This window comes from Scylla paramamosain, chromosome 5, assembly GCF_035594125.1.
Source record: "Scylla paramamosain isolate STU-SP2022 chromosome 5, ASM3559412v1, whole genome shotgun sequence".
Lineage (NCBI taxonomy): Eukaryota > Metazoa > Arthropoda > Malacostraca > Decapoda > Portunidae > Scylla > Scylla paramamosain.
In genome coordinates this window covers 34,355,056-34,372,555 of record NC_087155.1, presented here as the reverse complement: position 1 = coordinate 34,372,555, position 17,500 = coordinate 34,355,056, and the positions used below count along the sequence as shown (strand labels likewise).

The following is a 17,500-nucleotide window of genomic DNA, read 5'->3' as shown; positions in this document are numbered from 1 at the left end:
AAGGGGAGGGAGGGGGAGATGAGAGGAGATGGGGGAATAGTGGGGAGATGACGAGGGAAGGTGATGAGGGAAAGGGGATATGAGATGATGGGGAGTTGAGGAGTAACACATGGGAGGAGATGAGGAGGTGATGTGGAGATGGCAGGAAAGAAGACGTGATTGGAGGATAAAGACTTGACTGACGAGAAAAACGCAGGAGGAAAATCTAGTGAGTAAATAAATGAATAAATGAATGAATAAATAAACAAATATGTAAATAAGCAGATTAATAAAAATGGGAAAAAGAGAACTATGCATAACTACACGAAAAAAAAAACCGAATCAAATCTCTATTTAAAAAAAACAACCCCCCCAAAAAAAAATATAAAAAAAAAACACTAAATAACTAAAAAAAAAAAAAGCTGCAGCAGAAGCAAGATTAATAACCTACCTTCCATTTCCTCTTCTTCCTTTCCCCTCCCTTCACCTTCCCTTCCCTTCCCTTCCATTCTCTTCCCTTCACTTCTTCTCTTCTTTCATTATTGCCCTCCTTAAATTTCACTTCCTTCGCTACTTCCTCTTAATCTAAGTTTCTTTTGTCTTTTTTCTGTTCCATTAACCACCATCTCATTACTCTCGTTATCCAGGTTATTGTCCTATTCTTTACATGAGAGAGAGAGAGAGAGAGAGAGAGAGAGAGAGAGAGAGAGAGAGAGAGAGAGAGAGAGAGAGAGAGAGAGAGAGAGAGAGAGAGAGAGAGAGAGAGAGAGAGAGAGAAACTACTCGTACTTCTAATCTGTTCTCCTACGGGTAAATATATATAAAGATATTCCCTTTATAAACCAACAACAACTCTCTCTCTCTCTCTCTCTCTCTCTCTCTCTCTCTCTCTCTCTCTCTCTCTCTCTCTCTCTCTCTCTCTCTCTCTCTCTCTCTCTCTCTCTCTCTCTCTCTCTCTCTCTCTCTCTCTCTCTCTCTGTGTGTGTGTGTGTGTGTGTGTGTGTGTGTGTGTGGCATTAAGAGGCTAGGTGGGTATGGCTCCTTCTCGTTATATATTCAAACAAGGGCAGGGAGAGGCAGGGGGCGGCGGGTTTAAGTGGTAGTCTTGACCAGGTAGACGAGACGGTAATTAGAACTCCTCCCTTTGCTCATTAAAGCCCTAATTGAAAAGCTCACGTGTCGTCACCCTCGCTGGGGAATCCGTGCGACCAGTGAGAAGTGAGAGGAGACAGACAGACAGAGACAGACAGATGGACGAAAGGACGTAAAAAAAAAAAAAACTGGTAGGCAAGCACACAGACAGACACAGGATAAGAAGAAATATTTAAGTACTCTTTCTTTCTGAAGTTGATGAGTGAAAGAGAGAGAGAGAGAGAGAGAGAGAGAGAGAGAGAGAGAGAGAGAGAGAGAGAGAGAGAGAGAGAGAGAGAGAGAGAGAGAGAGAGAAATACTGAGACACTAATGTAATAATGAATGAGAGAAAGAAGAGAGGGTATGAAAAATAAATAAAATAAAGACTTAGCAACAAATTGACAAGAATAGGAAATGATAAGTAAGTGAGACAGCGTAATAAAACAATGAAAAAGAAGAAAAATAACTAGGAAGACACAGCGGATGAATAAATATCAAAAAGAAAAAAGTAACATACATTCCAGTGTGCGTGTGTGTGTGTGTGTGTGTGTGTGTGTGTGTGTGTGTGTGTGTGTTTAATTGTCAGCTCACAGTGAAGGGTTGAAATCCAAACAAAGCAAGCAGCAATGAGGATGTAAGATCAGCAAACAAAAAAATATATAAAAGAGGCAATTTAAGTGGAAATGTGAAAAATTTACGAAGACAAGATTATACGACAAGTACTAATAAGGGACAATGAAGAATATTAACATTTCCCACCCCACTAAAAAAAAAAAAAGAAAAAGAATACATGAATAAGAAGAATAAGCAATGCCAAAACACAGAAAGAATGGAAGGCTGTGACGGAGAGGAGAACTACAACTGCAAGAATACAAAGTTAGAAATTAGTAGTCCAAAGAGAAGGGAATTATACTGAGTTATGAAGACGCAGGAGGTGAAGGTGAGACAAAGGCGTGGTAACTTATGAAAGGAAGAAGGCGAGAGGAGAAAGAAGAGCCTTGAAAGATGGGAGTGTAAGGCAGAGGAAGCGGAGAAAGAGGGGAAAGTGAGGTATAGGAGTGATGACTAAGATGCAATTAGGAAGACAAAATTAGAAAAGGCGTTTTAGAAAGGGAAAACAAAGAGAACCAGTAATGATAGGGAAGAAAGCCTTGTAAGAAGAGAAAATGTTACGAAAATCAAGAGAATTAGGAAGAGAAAAAAATAAGAAAAACTGAAAAATCTTAATTCTTAGGGAGAGGAACCTAGAATAAGGAGTATTAGTAATGCTAGTAAGATGAATACATGTAAGGGGAGGAGCATTTGGAGCACTAGAAGTATTAGGTAAGCCTTGGAAGGGGAGGCATGTTAGGTAAGGTTCAGGTAGGGCCCATGAATGAAGGGTGGACCAGGTGAGGCTAAGTGGACGCGTCAGGTTGGCTATAAGTCTACTCAGGTAAGGTGCTCGCCGCCAGTACACCTGAGACCACCCATTTGCCAACACCTGAGCACTGACACCCACAATTCAGCCTCCCTTGCACTCCCTTCACTCACTTCAGAATATCCACCTACACAACACCTGGAGCCACTCAAAGCATTCGTAGAAGGTATCCAAATCACTAAAAAGTAGGAATATCCACTCTCAAATGCCTTTCACTATGCGCCTCAACGTCACGGCTCAGCATATCCACTTTTCATTTTTTTCGCTCACTTCCCGAAAAATCAGAATTAGAATATAGTCTAAAATAAAGAATATATGTAGTTGCTATCAATTGCTCCATAAAAATAAAGTACAAAAAATGTAATGAAATATATATATAAAAGATCATAAAAAATGTAAAATTTCAAGATATAAAAGTCAAATGGTCTCATACACAGCATTTACTTCTTACGAATGTGAAAGAAAATTGCTCTTAATCGATTTTTGGGTGTTAACATTTTGGTCTAAAGATATATAAAAAAAATCAAGCATTTACACACACACACACACACACACACACACACACACACACACACACACACACACACACACACACACACACACACACACACACACACACACACACACACACACACACACAGAGAGAGAGAGAGAGAGAGAGAGAGAGAGAGAGAGAGAGAGAGAGAGAGAGAGAGAGAGAGAGAGAGAGAGAGAGAGAGAGAGAGAGAGAGAGAGAGAGAGAGAGAGAGAGAGAGAGAGAGAGACTAACGCCACCTATCTATATCTATCTCCACTCAAATTAATATACTAAACTTCCAACACCACGCCCACAACTCGAAAATCAGCCACACCCACACCTACATCCATAACCCACACACTCACACACACACACACACACACACACACACACACACACACACACACACACACACACACACACACACACACATTACATTCATACATTTGTCACCACCCACACACTAGTTAGCTCCACACTCTTAGAATCCACCTGCACCCTTCCACTTCTCTCAGCCTCCTGCCCTTCCCTGTGTCATGCCTGGCCTATAATTTTTGAATCACTGGCAAGCTTAATTAGGGAGTGAGGCAAAATCTTCCTCGCCCTGGCCATCATTAGCATCATCACTCCTTGCTAGTTAAGTAATACTGAAGAGGCTGCCCCGTGTGTATGTGTGTGTGTGTGTGTGTGTGTGTGTGTGTGTGTGTGTGTGTGTGTGTGTGTGTGTGTGTGTGTGTGTGTGTGTGTAAGGCCAAATCGGTGCTAGTGAATAGAGAAATACACCGACGTAAAATATTAATAAGTCTGATGCTAATTGTACTTTATGGCAGCAGTAAAAGAAGACATTTAAAGTAAAATCATTGTGGGAGTAAAAAGTGTTTATCGTAAAGTTTCAGCGTCCGAGTTGCAGGGGGAGTAAGAATAGAGAAATTTCAACGCTGCACAGATACAAATCCTCGCGGCTTTTCTGATCCCCACGCCAGACGCTGCTGAGGAAAATGTGTAATTACTGAAGCGATATATAATGAAAGTTGTGGGAGAAAAATACACTTATAAGAGAATTTATCATTGTCAAGACTACCAACTTCACTGAAACTGGAGTTTTGCCACCAAAAATTTTCGTAGAGGTACCGTAGTCGTAGAAATAGTAGTAGTAGTAGTAGTAATAGTAGTAGTAGTGGTAGTAGTAGTAGTGGTACCCTTTACAGTTTTCGTTATTATCATTATTATTATTATTATTATTATTATTATTATTATTATTATTATTATTATTATTATTATTATTATTATTATTATTACTATTACTATCATCATCACCATCATCACCATCATCACCATTCTTATTATCATTCTTTCTGTTACGATCATTGCTACCGCTACCATCACTATCACTATCAGCATCATTATCACTATTATTATCATCATCATCATCATTTTATTATCATATCTACTACCACCATCTCTATCGCTATCTGCATCACTGGAGGACAGCCCAACAAGGCGACTCACCATCTTGATATCACTAATTATAGGTCATAACTGTCTCATTAATTATCTAGAACAAATAGTTACAAGCCGTAAAACCAAGAGAGAGAGAGAGAGAGAGAGAGAGAGAGAGAGAGAGAGAGAGAGAGAGAGAGAGAGAGAGAGAGAGAGAGAGAGAGAGAGAGAAATTGGTTGCCTCCAGTACAAGATCAACAATAATTATGATTTCCAAATATAAATATACATACGCACATGCATACATACATACATACATACATACATACATAAAAGAGAGTAGAATATAAAGTAGATTCATAATGCATGCAAAAGAAAGAGAAAAGATTCGAATGGTAATGAATAAGAGGGAAATATTTGCAGAAAAGCAGGTTAACAAAAGAATATATGAAGAAAACATAAAAAAAAAGAATAAACAAAACTAATCTTAAATATGAAAAATTAGAAGAAGAAAAAAATAAAAGGAAGACAACAAAAAGTTAAGCAGAAATAAAGAATAAAACAAAGAAAACAGAAAAGAGAAGGAAGTTATGAAAAAAAATGAGGGAAAGAATTTGAGCACGAGAAAGAAGAAAGCTGAGAAACGTGAGTATCAGTAATTCAACCGAGAGAGAGATAAGACAAAAAAACACATGGTAAACAATCTCTCTCTCTCTCTCTCTCTCTCTCTCTCTCTCTCTCTCTCTCTCTCTCTCTCTCTCTCTCTCTCTCTCTCTCTCTCTCTCTCTCTCTCTCTCTCTCTCTCTCTCTCTCAGAAAGGTTAAAACAGTAAACAGGATTCATACATATTTCTGCTTCTTCTACTTTTCTTCTTCCACTTCTTCCTTTTCCTCTTCCTCTTTCTTCTACATTAAAGTTACGGATCAAGTCTCTTGGTATCTCCTCCTTCTCCTCCTCCTTCTCCTCCTCCTCCTCCTCCTCCTCTTTCTCCAACTCCTCACCTACCTCCTCCACAGTCAGCATGTGAAACTGAGGGAGGTACAGATGACCAAAGAAGTAGTGGGGATGACGAAACACACACACACACACACACACCACCACCACCACCACCACCACCACAGATACAAGGAAGCCATCGCCCTGTCCCCACAAAGGCTCTCCTTCGTGATAAATCGTCCCATTCGGAGCCTCGTAATGGCCCCCAAACGTAGCCAGCGGAGGAGGGGAGTGAAAAATATTGCATCGAGGATCTTGTTATGCCTCACTACCTTTGCCATTTATCTCACACATCGAAAAGCGGGATTTGAGGAGGGCGAGAAAGACGGTGAGGACGAAAATGAGTGAGGGAGCGGAGAAATGTTGAGACAGAGAGGGATTTTAAAGACGGAAAGGAAGGAAATTTGAGGGATGAAGAGAGGAAAAGAATATGAATGAAAGAGATGAAACGGGTTAGGGAAGAAAAAGAGCTGGAGAGGGAGAAAAGGGAGAGATAGGGAAGAAAGGAAGAGAGAGAGAGAGAGAGAGAGAGAGAGAGAGAGAGAGAGAGAGAGAGAGAGAGAGAGAGAGAGAGAGAGAGAGAGAGAGAGAGAGAGTGAAAAAAAGAAGAAAAGAGGATAGAAAAAGGAGAAGAATGAAGAAGGAAAAAAAAAGAGGGAAGAGATAAGAGAGAAGATAGAATAATAAAGAACTGGAAAAAAATACGAAAAAAAGGACAGGGGAAGAAAAAAAACAAGAAAGGAAAAAGAGGGAGAAGTGAAGGAGAAGAACGGAGAGAGAGAGGATAAAAAAAAATGGAGGTGAGGAATAACGAAGATATGATGGATGGCTGCATAACAGGAGGCGTGTGAGGGAGGCATGAAATGATACGAGGAGCAATTGTTGTGATGAAGGGTAAGACATTTGTAGAGTTAATCGGTTTGACAGCTGAGAGGGATTGGCGGGGGAGAAAAATGGGAATATACCCGTGAGAGGGAGAGAGGAAGGGAATGGTGGATGGGAGGAGGAAAGAAGGGAACGAATGAAGAAAAGTGAGTGATGTTAGAGCAAAGTGAAACCAAATTGTAGATGAGAGAGAGAGAGAGAGAGAGAGAGAGAGAGAGAGAGAGAGAGAGAGAGAGAGAGAGAGAGAGAGAGAGAGAGAGAGAGAGAGAGACGAACAGTTAAGACAGAAAGACATACAAATAGGAATACGTACAGGTAAACAAACACAAATCCATCCATCCATCCATACATACATACATACACACATACATACATACATACATACATACATACATACATACATACATACAAAAGACAGATATTCACACATTTACAAAAGGAAAATTAAGGAAAAGAGAAAGGAAAAAAATAAAGCAGAGCAGCTTACAAAGAAAGAGGCAATTCACTCCATCTGAAATTGGTCCCTTTTGTTATTAGCTGGCCTGCAATAAACGGACCGTAAACTGGACAAAAGGTTAATAACGCCTCTGCTTTTTTATTGTTCCTACCTGTGGAGCTGCCGGACCCTCTCGCTTCCCTCTCCCTCACCTGTCCTTAGTGCCCTTCGTAGATCTCCTATTTCTTTCTCTTTTTCTTGCTTTATTTTATGGTTGTTGATTTTTACCGTAATTACTACGTTTTCCGAGCGTGCTTCCATATTTGCTTTTTCTTTTTTTTTTGGTTTATTAATTTGTTTGTTTATTTCATTCGATTTTGTTCTATTTTTTGTTTTATTTTTAATCAATTTTTTTGTGTGTTTTTATTTTTTGATGTCTTAATTTGATACTTTTAATGTTAATCTCTATATAGTTCTTTTTTTTTATTTTATTCTCCTCCTTGATTCTACTTTCGTTGTCATAACTTTTTTTATTTTCTTTATTCAGTTTACTTGATATATATATATATATATATATATATATATATATATATATATATATATATATATATATATATATATATATATATATATATATATATATATATATATATATATATATATATATATATATATACCCTTCTACATCGTTCAACTTTTTTGTTCCTCTTATTCTTCTTCCACCTGCTCTTTTCCTCTTCGCACATCACATCCTCCAGTTACTCCTCTATCCTTCACTTCATGCCCTCCTTTTTAACCCTCTCCCTCCATGTACTCCTTCCTCTACTTACGTGGCCTTGTTTAAGTGGTTATTTGTACACTAACGAAGCTGTGCTAATCGTCTCAGTACTCTTCCCCACTAAGCAGTTAAGGTTACAACGAGGATACACTCAAGGTTACGCCCTCCTCCTTGCCTGAGCCCAGCCACACCCCGAACGCTGACCACACTGAAACAACCACACACCGCACGCCTCCTTTAGTCGGCCACGCACCTAATAGCCACTTAACAGCCATCATATTTCTTGGACTCCTCGAAACAAAAACTATGACTGCTTGAAAATAAAAACTTTTAACATTAAGAAAGAAAAAAAAAACTATAACTTGCATAAAAACTGATGCTTAAAAAAAAAAAAAAAACAGGAAAGAAGAAAGGAAAGAAAAAAAAACTGGGTCCGAAGTGCGAAATAAATGTTTGACTTTTTTGTTTGTTTCAAACAATCCCCGAGTCTTCGAAGCAAAAATACGAATCATGGAAGCAAAATATTTTAGTGTTCGAGGCGAAATTTATTCCTGGAAGGAAATACTATCAAGCAAAAAAGTCAAAATAAAAGTGTATGAAAATCAATCAATCAGTCAATCAATCAACAAATCAATCAATCAAACTCTCTCTCTCTCTCTCTCTCTCTCTCTCTCTCTCTCTCTCTCTCTCTCTCTCTCTCTCTCTCTCTCTCTCTCTCTCTCTCTCTCTCTCTCTCTCTCTCAGTCACCCCTACATTTGAACATGTGTACCATTCCCATTCATCCCGCGGGCTTCCTGTTCTCTTCGTGTGTGGCTTCTAAATTATTCCGCGGCCGAACTAATGAGCTAAAAAAAACATGTACTCGATCCCTCTTCCTCCAACGGTCAGAGAGTGAACCATTTTTGTCACTTCATTAAATTCCTCGTTTACAAAGTCTTCAGTCACTTCTCGGGTTCCATAAAAATGTCTCGCTTCGTCTCAACAACTTGGTGAATAGAAAAAATAAATAAATGGGCAGAGGAACAGACGAGACTCCTCTTTTTTTATGCCCAGATATTTCTTAGGGTTGTTTGCAGGAGTCATAAACCAGTTCCACAGTGGCTATGGGACTGGAGGAGGACGGGTAGGGACGCTATGCTTGGGTGGGACAGGGAGAAAGGGAGAGGGAGTGGTGCCTGGTGATAAGGTGCGAGGAGATGGGTTAGAATGGGATAACGTACAGGGTCGAGAAGAGGAAAGGAAATGGGTGTTGTTGGGATATGTGGGATGAGTTAATAAGGAGTGTTATGTAGACTTGTAGGGGTAAAAACGCTGGGGTAGTGTTGATGACAAAGTGTGAGGGGATGGGTTAGGATGGGGTAACGTAGACGACCAAGAAGAGGAAAAGGAATGGGTGTTAGGAATTGTAAGTTTAGTGAATGAGAGAGTGTATTATGTAGAAGTGAAGATGTGAGATATACCATAATAACCTGGGAGCGAGAGAGAGGAATGTGGAAAATACAACATAGAGAGGGTCTTTTATGTCCTTATGTGACAGTTTCATGTACGTTATGTAAAGAGAAGATTAGGTGAGAACATCAAGGTATAAGAACATAAGGGAACAAAGAATATAAGGTCACATGGAAACTGCAAAAATCCAGTTTCAGTATCAACACCTACTTCTGTCCACCTATCACCCCTATCCTTAAACTTATCTTAACTTTATGATAGTGGACGAGTGGAAATGGAGAGATGAGATGGGATGAGCTCAACATTAGGAATGCTTAGGAGGAGGCTGCTTTGTGCTGAGCAACTGGTTAAGAAATGTTTGCTGTGGTGGGATATGGGACGGAGGGCAGGGGAGATGATTAGGGAAGGAATGGGAGGAAATGAAGTGTGAAGATAACTCGTGCTACATGTGTGTGTAAGAGTGTGTGTGTGTGTGTGTGTGTGTGTGTGTGTGTGTGTGTGTGTGTGTGTGTGTGTGTGTGTGTGTGTGTGTGTGTGTGTGTGTGTGTGTGTGTGTGTGTGTGTGTGTGTGTGTGTGTTCAAGGCGCTTATATGAACAATGAAGCAGGTTTTTATCATCCGTGTTAAAAAACAATATTAGCATAAAATCATATTCAGCATCTCTGGATCCTAGCACACACACACACACACACACACACACACACACACACACACACACACACACACACACACACACACACACACACACACACACACACACACACGTGGTCGCCGCCGTGTGCGTGCAGCCAGAGGTCCCCAAAACAGGTTCTCACGGCAGGTTCCTGAGCTCGCTGACCGCTTGCTGGATTTACATTTTGTGCCGCCTAGGAGGTCAGCGCCTCCACGCGGGCGGGTCGCTGGCGTGGTCCGGGCGTGGCGGCGCTAGCACGGAGGCACAGGGGCACACGGGTGGTGGAAGGGCGCAGTGGGGCAAAGGGTTGTGCTTTTAATGGCCAAGAGGGTTATTTTTTATATTTAAGGGTCGGGGGGAGCAGGGAACAATGGCGGCCACAGGATGAGCGAAAAAGTCAAAAGACACGAAGAGCTGTGTGTGTGTGTGTGTGTGTGTGTGTGTGTGTGTGTGTGTGTGTGTGTGTGTTTCTCCTTATACATACTATTCGTAAACGGAAACACAAGTAGAGTGACATGCAGTGAAGAGAGAGAGAGAGAGAGAGAGAGAGAGAGAGAGAGAGAGAGAGAGAGAGAGAGAGAGAGAGAGAGAGAGAGACGCAATAAGGCAGAACTGTATTTCCTAACCTTCCTACTGTTACATTTTTCTTCACCAAATAAAATATTACAACTTCCTCCAGTGTTTCCTTCTCACGAAACTCACTCACTTCCTCACTTAACTACTTAATTACCCACTACAACTAATCCACGGATCATAGTAACAGGTGCAGCGGAGTACTCACCTGACGCAGTAGTGGCGGTGGTGGTTGCCGCAACACACCTCCGGCACCCACACCTGCAATGCACAAACAAATGAACATCAGAATCCGTTAGGGACGTAGAGGAAAAAAATAACACAATCTCTACATCTATCTTAAATTTGCGGTGAGTCTGGCACGTCAATACCAGACCGCGGGCCAATTATTACGTATGCATGTGGCAATAAATGGAGGGAAAAAAAGGAGAAAAACACGTATTTTCCACCCGAGGGCCAATGGTGTAGACAGGAGTGAATTTGAAACACACACACACACACACACACACACACACACACACACACACACACACACACACACACACACACACAGACACACACACACAGGGACAACGGTATGTACACTAGGGAATTTGAAAAGAAAAAAAGAAACTACATGAAAAAACATCAAATCCTGCCCCAAACACACATGCACTAATAATTAAAACTACACCTTCAAAACAGAAAGAAAAAAATGCTAAAGACAACAAACTTTCATAAGCATCTTTTTTCACACCATTCAATAATACATAGCCTTCCCTCCATCCTCCTTTCTCACCGTCCCTCCCTCCCTCCCCTCCCTTTGTCCCTCTCCTTCCAGTCACCTATCTACCTATCAACCTGTTCGCACCTATCTAACCAACCCTACACACCGAGCACCGTGTAGGTCCCAGCGGTCACACGCTCAAACTAATACGAACTTTAAGATTCTATACAGCGAGGGTCATGATCAGATACCAGCTCCTCACTGCCGTTTCATTCTTACAACCACAGTCTATACCGAGGCTTTTATCTCCCCTACCCTCTCTCTCTCTCCCTACAGACCCGCTACTCTCAGACTCATCACACCTATGATTAATGAACCACCTGGTAACGTGTGAGGGAGTTGTCATCGTCCTCCCCCTTCCCACACTTCGTTCTCCTTCCCCTCCTCCTCCTCCTCCTCCTCCTCCTCCTCCTCCTCCTCCTACTCCTCTTCCTGCTCCTCCTCCTCATAACTCAAACACATCAGTACTGGTTTCGAACATATTGACAGACACGCAAGAGAGAGAGAGAGAGAGAGAGAGAGAGAGAGAGAGAATACGTCTAGGGAAGGAGGGAAGGAGCGAGGAAGAAAAGAGAGTAAAGGGTGAAGGGTTAAAAGGGAGACTCATAGATTAATGGAGGATGATAAATTGATGAAGCGTGAAACAGGGTGAGAATGATGTGAGGAAAGTGGTTTAAAAGGATACGGCCGATTAGAGTCCAGAGAGAGAGAGAGAGAGAGAGAGAGAGAGAGAAGGGGGAATTAAACATAGTGCCTATCAACATGGAATTCACTGTCTGTTTCTGCCTAAGACATAAACTCTTTCAAAACTTGTCATTTCAATTATGGACTTGCTTTCGCATTGTTCTCTTTACTACAAGCGCTGGCAACTTCAGTGGGCTTTTTCACCGCATTTTGTTGGAGCCTCTCTTGCTTATTAAAGCGAGGACAACGCTATTAAGAATACAAATATAATTAACGAGTCAAATTATCAGGGACTGCAACGAGTAGATTTGAATGTTTCTTGCAGCTTCCCTTATTTTCTCATGTTCTTATGTAATTATCATAAACTAAACGGTAAAACTTGACGCAAGAGAAGAGTATTTTCTGAACATTTCCAAAGAGGGTGATTATTAAGTTTTCCTTGTTTTTATGCAGAGAGACATTTAAGTTTGCGGCAATAAAGGTGGACACAGGTTGTGGCCACTCACCTGCCTGGTCCTGTCCTCCCTTACTGCACTCCCATGTCCAGATGCTTATTGAAGGACACAGAAAGAAGGAAAAGAAGGAGAGAGGGTGAGAAGAGTGAATAAGTGAAGAAAAAGGAAAGAGAAATAGAAAGGAAGAGATAATGTGAAGGAGATAATGGAAGAAAAAAAAAAGAGGATGTGAAAACAATCTGAGGAGAAACGTGAGGTTGATACATATGAGGCCTTGACATATAATGCAAACAATTCAGACAGAAATTGCAAGTCAACCATTAACACCGAACAGCTCATAATAGTTACAACAAAATGGAAAAAAAAGAAGAAAAAATATATCAAACAAAATAAGAATTATACTAAATCCGTCTCACCTAACGAATAACTGAAATCCTGTGTAATTACAAAATAACTTAGTGTTTTGTGTCTCTAGTCCCCGAGGAAACTTTTATAAACACGCCGAGACACGTACAAGTGAAGACAAGGACAAAGTTACAAAATAAAAAAAACACAAAAATAAAGCCACTACGTGTTGCCCTATTAACATAAACCATGCAGTTCCCCTCCCTCTCCTATCCCCCTCCTTCCCTCCCCCATCTCCAGTGCCCCTCCTCACCCTTCTCACCCTCCCCCATTACACACAAAGAGCCAATGAATGCTAATGTAATTATCACGAAACATTAATGCAAATATTATGAAACGTTGATGTGAAATCTGCAGTAAAATGCCTTGGACGAGATGAAGTGTAGCGATAAGGATTCTTAAGGACTCCATTAGGTCTTAAAAGCTATTGGGTGGCGGAGGAGGAGGAGGAGGAGGAGGAGGAGGAGGAGAATATGCACTGCCAACCGTCACGAAAGGGATTACCACGGAAGATTTGTTTTTAAAGTACAATAAAAGAAAAAATAAACAAAGATAACAACATCATCACTATAGAGAATAAGAGTAATAACAAAATAAAAGAACTGCAACTATAAAAAAATAACAAGGATAAAATATAAGCATAGAATAATATAAAGATGTCCTAAATATATAAGAAACAGAGAGAGAGAGAGAGAGAGAGAGAGAGAGAGAGAGAGAGAGAGAGAGAGAGAGAGAGAGAGAGAGAGAGAGAGAGAGTTATGAACTTTGGCCGTTATGCGAGTTATTTTATTACAAAGTTAAGAGTCATTATATTCAAATCAGCGTGAGAAAAGAACAAAGGCATTATTACTATTCACTCTTATAACTTTTCTTTTTACTTTCATTAGAATGTGTTGAAGAAATTATTTTTTTTCCTTAGCATTTATTTGTTTGTTTGTATTTGTATGTGTGTGTGTGTGTGTGTGTGTGTGTATGTGTGTGTGTGTGTTTGTGTTCGTATGCATGTATGTATATATGCAAGCAAGCCACCATGACTTTCTTCCACGCCTACACCAGTGCACCACCACCACCACCTTTCCCATTACCACCACCATTACCATCACGGCATCAATCACCACACAGTCTATCACCCCCAAGGCTCATTATCTTAACTCACAGCGCCGTTGCTTTTAATGACTATAGCATTATAATCACAGCTCCTGACGCGGACACAGAGCAAGTCTTCATCATAAGGTGTCTCGCGGTGGTTCCTGATTACACGCATATCATCAATCAAACTAATTATCACTTCATCACGTGCGGCCCTTCATAATTGTAATCACTCGCCACTCATTACGCTTCTCATCATCATCACTTTCGGGCATCATTTTTATACTTGCCATCAGATGAAAGCTCAGTTCTCAGGAGGAGGAGAAAAGGAGGGGGAGGAGGAGGAGGAAAAGGAGAGGGAGGAGGAGGAGAGGAAGAAGAGAGAGAGAGAGAGAGAGAGAGAGAGAGAGAGAGAGAGAGAGAGAGAGAGAGAGAGAGAGAGAGAGAGAGAGAGAGAGAGAGAGAGAGCGAGGAAAAGAATATAGGTCATTATTAAGAGTATCAATCTAATGAAGGCCAAACAAAGCACGCGAGAGGCGCTTTTGGGAGCTTAAAAATAAATAAATAAAACAAGTTTACTGCCTGGAGAAAGAAGAATCACCAGGTAAGACACGAAACCTTAATTTTTGTTATCATTATTATTATTGTTATCTCAGTGAAGTTTTTTTCTATGTATTGGTGAGAGGGGCCAATGGAAAAAAAGAAAACACTGCTGGAAAAAGAAAATCATTATGCCTTCCCAAAAAAAAGAGAAACTAGTAAAAGATTTGAAAGAAGAGCCAATTCAGTCTTGATACTCCTCTCTCTAGAAAACTTCAAGTCATGGATAGGAGGAAAAACAGAAGCAGAAGACTTGCAGAATGTACCAATAAAAAGGAATAGATAAGTGAAGATACTGGTTAACTCCTGCATTGGTAATGTGGAGAGGAATGTGATGAGAGCAAGTGTAAAGTCTTGTGTAGCGAGGACGAGCGAGAAAGAGATAAATTAATCGAATTCTGAATGTGGATTATAGATTATGAGTTCTCATATGTCTGGGAACAAGAAAAAGTGAAGATATTGGTAAACTCTTTCATTAAGAAGTGGATAGATCAGTTCGCTTCTTCATCCTTCTTTCATTTACTTCATCTTCTTCATTTACTTCTTTTACTTTTCTTTCAGTTATATATAGTCACTTATTTCAAGGAGTTACAACAATAATTATCCCTACAATCCTTACCTCATTTCCTTATCGTCGTCTTTATCATTATCACCAACATTATAAGGTTAAAAAGGAGCAGTAATGGCAGTAATGGTCAACATCCTATGACTACACACTTGAGACTCATCATTGCACCATCCTTCCACATCACCCTCAGGTCTCCCTTGAGTGACTCACACGCACAAACAAACGATCACATTCATTACAATCAATATATCAAGACGCAGAGGGAAAAAAAAGACAGTAATGGAAACAATTATCTGCCGCTCGTAACTTGTGTGAGAGAGAGAGAGAGAGAGAGAGAGAGAGAGAGAGAGAGAGAGAGAGAGAGAGAGAGAGAGAGAGAGAGAGAGAGAGAGAGAGAGAGAGAGAGAGAGAAATCCAGGGGTCTTATATAGCATTCATATCGATGTATCAAATATATAATGAACAATATTTGATCAAACACTAATACACGCTGTAAAATTTACGTCGCGGCTTGCCTCGTAAACAAGAGAGAGGCTGAAACGCGTCGCTGTAATGAGGGAGAGAAAACTATACTGAGAATAGAGGAAAGGATCTCTCTCTCTCTCTCTCTCTCTCTCTCTCTCTCTCTCTCTCTCTCTCTCTCTCTCTCTCTCTCTCTCTCTCTCTCTCTCTCATGCCTATTTCCACTTCCCATCAGCGTAATTTCCTCTTCTTCTTCATTTCTTTTGCATTGTTTCGTAATTCACTACCCTTTCCTCTCTCTCTCTCTCTCTCTCTCTCTCTCTCTCTCTCTCTCTCTCTCTCTCTCTCTCTCTCTCTCTCTCTCTCTCTCTCTCTCTCTCTGCCCCTTCACACTGCATGAAAACAAGGAGTCACGTCTCAAAGTCATGCTACATTAACGAACACTTTCTCCTCCTCGCCCAGCCCTCCGTCAGCTTCGGGAAGGGGAAGTGCTCTGCTTGCGGCGCCTCCCCCCATACACAATGAGGGCGGTGAGGGAAAGTGCGCCTTAATCACGAAACAAAAGACTCTCCCACTGTGCAACATGGGTTATACGTTGGTTTACCGCTGACACAGGGAAACAGACAGGCAGACAGACGCACATAGACACATTGAGAGAGAGAGAGAGAGAGAGAGAGAGAGAGAGAGAGAGAGAGAGAGAGAGAGAGAGAGAGAGAGAGAGAGAGAGAGAGAGAGAGAGAGAGAGAAACAGACACACAGACACACAGACATACAGATAGACAGATAGATAGACAGACAAACAGACAGACAGACAGACAGACAGACAGACAGACAGACAGACAGACAGATAGACGGAAAGACAGACAGATAGAAAGAAAGAAAGAAAAAAGAAAAAAGAAAGAAAGACAGAGATAAAAACAAATGCTGAAAGACAGACAATCAAATAGACAGACATAGAAAGATGGACGGAGAGAAACAAATGGTGAACCAGAAACATGTAGAATATATATTTTAAACCAAAAAAAGAAAAGAATTTTTTTTACGAAACGTTGACTTAAATTGCAATCGTCCCAATATGTAATCCTGTCTCCCTCACCAAATATAGCGCACAGGATGTTGAATAGAGACTGAGCGCTGGGAATGAAAGACAATAAAAGAGGAAAAACAAAGACATCACTGCCAACATCGCCGCCAACACAACTAGACAAACACAACAGCCGCTACAATAAATAAAAGAACTGCAACTGTAACAATGACATGAATAAGTAAAAGTTATGACGGATATAGAACGGAAAAGTGGCAGAGAGGGAGGAGGAGGAGGAGGAGGAGGAGGAGGAGGAGGAGAAGGAAGAGAAATGTAAGAAGAGGAGGAAGAGAAGTGTAGGAAGAAAAAGAGGAAGAGAAGGAGGAGGAGGAGGAAGAGGGAAAGTGTATAAGGAGGACGAAGAAGAGGAAAAATATTATAAAAAAAGGAATGATTTTTTTCAGATCTTTGTCGTCACCCTCCAGCTTTCATTTCAATCTCTAATCATCAACAGAGCACAACAATAGGAAAAAAATAGCTCCTCAAGACTCTCCACAATGTTCCCTAGAGGTTTTGCTTGCAGAGTCGCCGCGGGATCTTCACTACTCCGGGCGGTGAGGTGTGTGGGGGGCGGCGGCTCGAGTGACTGGCAAGGTGAAGTGAGAGGCACTGAGAGGCGCGCAAAAAATTACTTGCGTCACGTCTTGGAGCGTATTGTCAGCAGGAAACACATTAGTCTCGCGAATCTCCTCCTGTCGCTCTGGTTTCGTGAGCCCGTGCAGGCGTGTCGTACTAACTCTCAACGTGAAATGAAGGAAGGAAGGAAGACTGTGAGTTGAGCGGCCGACGATCATGCAGTATTGTCTTTTACAAGGAGCCGAAATTTAGCTGAACATGAAATGAAGGAAGCGGGGGGAAACGTCTGTGATCGTATAATGTGGGCCACTAAGGTTTGTCACGGAAAAATAATACGCTTTCAAAAGTATTGTTAATGTAAAAAGACAAGGAAACTGGATGCCACCTTCAGTATACTCGTGATGATACTGAAATTTTTCATACAGAACGAATATAAGACACACTTTGAATAATCTTCATAATGTAAAACGACATCATTACCTACATACTCGCAATATAACACGATATCACTGAAACTTATCAAGGAAAAAGAC

The 17,500-nt window shown here is 40.9% G+C and overlaps 1 protein-coding gene across 2 annotated transcripts in view; it reads right to left on the bottom strand.

Moving 5' to 3' along the window:
- The window catches only part of LOC135100880 (protein inscuteable homolog), a 170,917-nt gene that overhangs the window by 95,536 nt on the left and 57,881 nt on the right, over window positions 1-17,500 (bottom strand). For both annotated transcript variants that reach the window (XM_064004410.1, XM_064004408.1), the window contains one exon: window positions 10,487-10,539. The gene's annotated coding sequence lies outside the window, so the exon portion shown is untranslated. The remainder of the gene's footprint in view (window positions 1-10,486; window positions 10,540-17,500) is intronic.